The 5,000-nt window shown below is 47.8% G+C and overlaps 1 protein-coding gene across 3 annotated transcripts in view; it reads right to left on the bottom strand.

The window, feature by feature from the left end:
• The window catches only part of LOC125036472 (CD109 antigen-like), a 229,890-nt gene that overhangs the window by 189,636 nt on the left and 35,254 nt on the right, over positions 1-5,000 (bottom strand). The window lies entirely within an intron of this gene.

Consider the following 5,000-nt stretch of genomic DNA (forward strand, 5'->3'; position numbering starts at 1 on the left):
ACTTGATTCCGTTATGACACCTGACATCTGCTAATGCATTATTATCGTATGAACTTTGTCCTCGGCTAGTTATGACTCTATGTTGGCGTTGTGGTGCCATGCAAGATATTTTCCTTGCATGTTGCATGATGTTTCTGTAAAAATCTTTACAAATACATCACCACTTAGATTGATATCATTCGTCTGCTGTTGCATCAACCCCCCCCCCCCCCCCCCCACTTTCTTCCTTCCCATACCCCGTCCCCTCCCAACGCCACTTACGGCAAAGCTTCCCCCTCTTCCTCTCCTTCCCCCACCTAGTTCTTCCCTTTCCCCAACCCCCAACCTTCCTCAAAGTTTCCCTCCTTCCCCCTCTCCTCCCTCCCCCTCCCCCCCCAACCTTCGCCAGAGAGACTTACCGGAACCCCAACCCTTCTCCTCCCCCTCTCCTCTTCCCCCTTCCCTCCTTCTCCTCCCCCTCTCCTCTTCCCCCTTCCCTCCTTCTCCTCCCCCTCTCCTCTTCCCCATTCCCTCCTTCTCCTCCCCCTCTCCTCTTCCCCCTTCCCTCCTTCTCCTCCCCCTCTCCTCTTCCCCTTTCCTTCCTTCTCCTCCCCCTTTCCTCTTCCCCATTCCCTCCTTCTCCTCCCCCTCTCCTCCTCCCCCTTTCCTTCCTTCTCCTCCCCCTCTCCTCTTCCCCCTTTCCTTCCTTCTCCTCCCCCTTTCCTCTTCCCCATTCCCTCCTTCTCCTCCCCCTCTCCTCTTCCCCATTCCCTCCTTCTCCTCCCCCTCTCCTCTTCCCCTTTCCTTCCTTCTCCTCCCCCTTTCCTCTTCCCCCATTCCCTCCCTTCTCCTCCCCCCTCCTCCTCTTCCCCCTTCCCTCCTTCTCCTCCCCCTTTCCTCTTCCCCATTCCCTCCTTCTCCTCCCCCTCTCCTCTTCCCCCTTCCCTCCTTCTCCTCCCCCTCTCCTCTTCCCCCTTTCCTTCCTTCTCCTCCCCCTCTCCTCTTCCCCATTCCCTCCTTCTCCTCCCCCTCTCCTCTTCCCAATTCCCTCCTTCTCCTCCCCCTCTCCTCTTCCTTCTTCCCTCCTTCTCCTCCCCCCTCTCCCCCTAACCCTAACCTCCACCCGTCGCTAACAGCATCCCAACGCATCTCCCTCCTCTTGCACAGCCTCGCGCAACGTTGCAAAAAGGGAACGTCTGCAACAACAGGATAGTGAAGGCCTCTTTTATTATCGTTTGCGGAACAGTCTTCAGCAGGTTCATCCGGGTTCGTCAGGCGGTTCCAAACTGCATTAGGGGGAGGGGAAAGGAGCGGGTGGGGGGGGGGGGAGGGCGATGAAGATAGAGTGAGGGGAAGGGGTAGGGAAGGAGAGAATAGGGGAGTGAAGGGAGATAGAGAGGGGAAGGGGGAGGGAGGGAGTTAGAGGGGCGGAGGGAGGGCGATGAAGATAGAGTGAGGGGAAAGGGTAGGGAAGGAGAGAAAGGGGAGTGAAGGGAGATAGAGAGGGGAAGGGGGAGGGAGGGAGTTAGATGGGGGGGGGGTGATGAAGATAGAGTAAGGGGAAAGGGTAGGGAAGGAGTTAGAGGGGAGTGAAGGGAGATAGAGAGGGGAAGGGGGAGGGAGGGAGTTAGAGTGGGGGGAGTAGGATGAAGATAGAGATAGAATGAGGGGAAGGGGTAGGTAAGGAGAGAAAGGGGAGTGAAGGGAGAAGGGAGAGGGGGAGGGAGGGAGTTAGAGGGGGGGAGGACGATGAAGATAGAGTGAGGGGGAGGGGGTAGAGGGAAAGAGAAAGGGGAATGAAAGGGGGATAGAGGAGGGGAAGGGGGTAAGGTGATGAAGATAGAGTGAGGGGAGGGGGTAGAGAGGGAGATAAAGGAGAATGAAGGTGGATAGATGAGGTGGAAGAGATGAAGCGAGCGGCCGGAGGGAGGTGGAGTGGGATGGAAGAAGTGGAGGAAAGGAAGGTGGTGGAGGAGAGTGATTTTAGGAGAAAGATGAAACTACACTCAGGATACGGGTGGATGAGGGGGAGGGAGAAGATAAAAAGAGGCGAAGAGGAGGAGGAGAGAGGGAGAGGGAGTGATAGGAAGAGGAAGTTTTGAAGACGCAAGACACTAAACTTCTCTACGGAAGTAAGAGGACGAGTGAGAGTGAATAAAGTTAACGAGAGGAAGACGAAGGAGACGAAGAAGACGAAGAAAACTACACCAGAGAGAGAGAGAGGGGGGGGGGGGTAAGACTGAAGGGGAAAAAAAAAGAGTGAGGTAAAGAGAAGGGTAAAGGGGAAGGAAAGGGTAAGGGAAAGGATGGGAAAAGGGAAAGGGGAAGAGGAAAGGAAGGGAACAGGAAAAGGGAACGGGAGAGGGGGAAAAGGAAAGAGGGAATAGAACGAGGAAGAGGAAGAGGAAGTAAGAGAAAAGTCGTGAAGGACTAACTTAGTGACGAGAAGAGGACAGAGAAGGAAAGGGTGAGGGAGACGGTGAGAATAGAAGAGAAGAAGAAATACGGGTAAAGGAAAGGACGTGAAAGAATAAGAACAAAAAGGTAAATGAAGAGAGGTAGTGATAATCTACTGTAAATAGAAGGTAAATGAGAAACTGAAAATACATCAACAAAAACAAGAGATGAAAGAATTATACAATCTGTAAAAAAGAAATACGAACAAAGGTACGAGGAAATAGATCCAAATAAAAAAGGAGAAAGCAATAAAAGGGAATTAGAAAGAGTAATGCATTCAGACTCTATATCATCAAGAGAAATTTAGTGTAATGCAGTAATCGGTGCGTGTCTGCCTGTTCTCTTCCAAGTTGCATGACCTTTGCGCATGGGAAGTGATATATATAAAGCTCGAATTGTGTTGTGCGTGTGGACACTTGAGTGCTTAAAAAAAAGAAAGAAAAAAAAAACATGCATCTAATTTTTCCTTTCCGGCCATGAAACGGCCGTGTATCTAGTGTATACGAACAATACGGTTTTTGCATGTTCTATATATAAGAACGGAATACCAACAAATCAACGAAGTCACTACATCGTTACGATTTTTATTATCTCCTTCGCACAAAACTTCTGGAGAGCAAATCATCCTTGGTAAACACACTTTATTGGAGCTATCATTAATACAACTTTCCAACACCACTCCCACTCCCCAAGAATAAAAAAAAAAAAAACTAACAAAAAAAACGTACCAATTCGTTATGTAAGTTCCCAGCTAGCAAAGTTCAATCCAAGTACGGACAGGCGTGTAAAGTCAGACCAAACAACCGAGTCAAGTATTCGATTAAGTTGAACTTACTCGAGGAATGAGCAGTTTCAAGCACAGACTCGCACTTCACCGTAATATAGATCCTCGCTTTTGAATATAAACGTAAAGAGTAATATTCGCTCAAGGTTCAAGTAAATTCTCTCTCCGACGCTTATGAATCATCCATGAATTATATCCAGGGTTAAGGTGGGGGGGGGAGGGGGGGTTAGTGATGGAATGCACGCGCGCACACACACTCGCGTGTAGTTTATGAGTGGGCGGGAGGAGGGGAGAGGAAAAAAAAAAATAATAATTGCGTGTTTGGAAATTGTTCTTCCCTTTCCCCTATCTATGGCGGTTCCCTAATTTCCTCTCGCTCTCTCTCTCTCTCTCTCTGTCTGTCACTCTCTCTCTCTCTCTCTCTCTATCTCTCTCTATCTGTCTCTCTCTATATATATCTATCGATCTATCCATCTCTTTCTCTCCTCTCTCTCTCTCTCTTTCTCTCTCTCTCTCTCTCTCTCTCTCTCTCTCTCTCTCTCTCTCTCTCTCTCTCTCTCTCTCTCTCTCTCTCTTTCTTTCTCTTTCTCTTTCTCTTTATTTTTCTCTTTCTCTTTCTCTCTCTCGCCTTTCTCTCTCTATTTATCTCTCTTCCCCCCCCCCCCCCCTCTCTCTCTCTCTCTCTCTCTCTCTCTCTCTCTCTCTCTCTCTCTCTCTCTCTCTCTCTCTCTGCTCCTCCCCATACCAACACCCCCACCCCCTCCAAATATCTCCCCTCCTACAGCTCCCCCAACATGTCTGACACTCCCCTATATCTGATCTCCCTCCTCTGTGTCACTTTACGCTGATTAAAAAAAAAACGAGGGAGAAAAAAAGGGGAGGGGGGGGGGGGAATTGAGAATGTACGGAACAGAATTAATCCCAAAACTACGGTAAGTATCCTCCTTAATAACGAAACTTTCTCGGATACCTCCTTTCCCTTAAAAAGTATTTCCCTTCGCTCTTTCCACCCAAATTAATCCTGACTAACCCTAGCCTCCATTTCCCACCCAATCAATATTACACGAGGATGTAAACAACACACTTTCTTTACGGATGGAAGACTTAAATAAAATTAATTCTATGGAGAAAAATAGATTCGTTTGTTATTGTTTATACATGCATGCGATTTTATCCAAAATCTTGAAGTTGCGCAAAGAAATCTAATTTCATATAACCTTTACGTGTTGTGATGTGACTGAAAAAAATAATAATGCTAAAGTATGGTTAGATTTCTCGGAAGTTTATAACTATGTTCTTTAATTACGTGTGTGTGAGTGTGTGTATGTGTACGTATGGTGAAGAAATTACGAACTCGCTTAATAATCTCGGATGAAAACCAGAACAAAAACAGTTCTACCAAGTAAACAACCACAACATAACAGATTTTCCATACGTGAAGAATCCCAAACAAAGGCTAACCCATCCTGGCACGGCCTTCGCAAACTACGCCACCACTACCCTTTGATCAAGCACTTCTATACATATAATAAATCAACTTCCTCCAAGCGTTACACAGAGAGAGCCCATACCTCTGTTATCAAGAGCCAGACAGCAGTGCTACACAGCTGTACAAAAGCCACAGTTCAACAGCCCTTCACACCTGAACTGTTACGGGTCCAGACACCAACGGGCACATATATCGTGCAATAAACTCGTTCGTCTGCTCACTGTTAATGATATTGCTTCGGTATATGATTAGTCACCCTCGGGATATAACATGGGGTTAGGGGAAGAGAGG

The sequence above is a fragment of the Penaeus chinensis genome, chromosome 21 (assembly GCF_019202785.1).
Source record: "Penaeus chinensis breed Huanghai No. 1 chromosome 21, ASM1920278v2, whole genome shotgun sequence".
Lineage (NCBI taxonomy): Eukaryota > Metazoa > Arthropoda > Malacostraca > Decapoda > Penaeidae > Penaeus > Penaeus chinensis.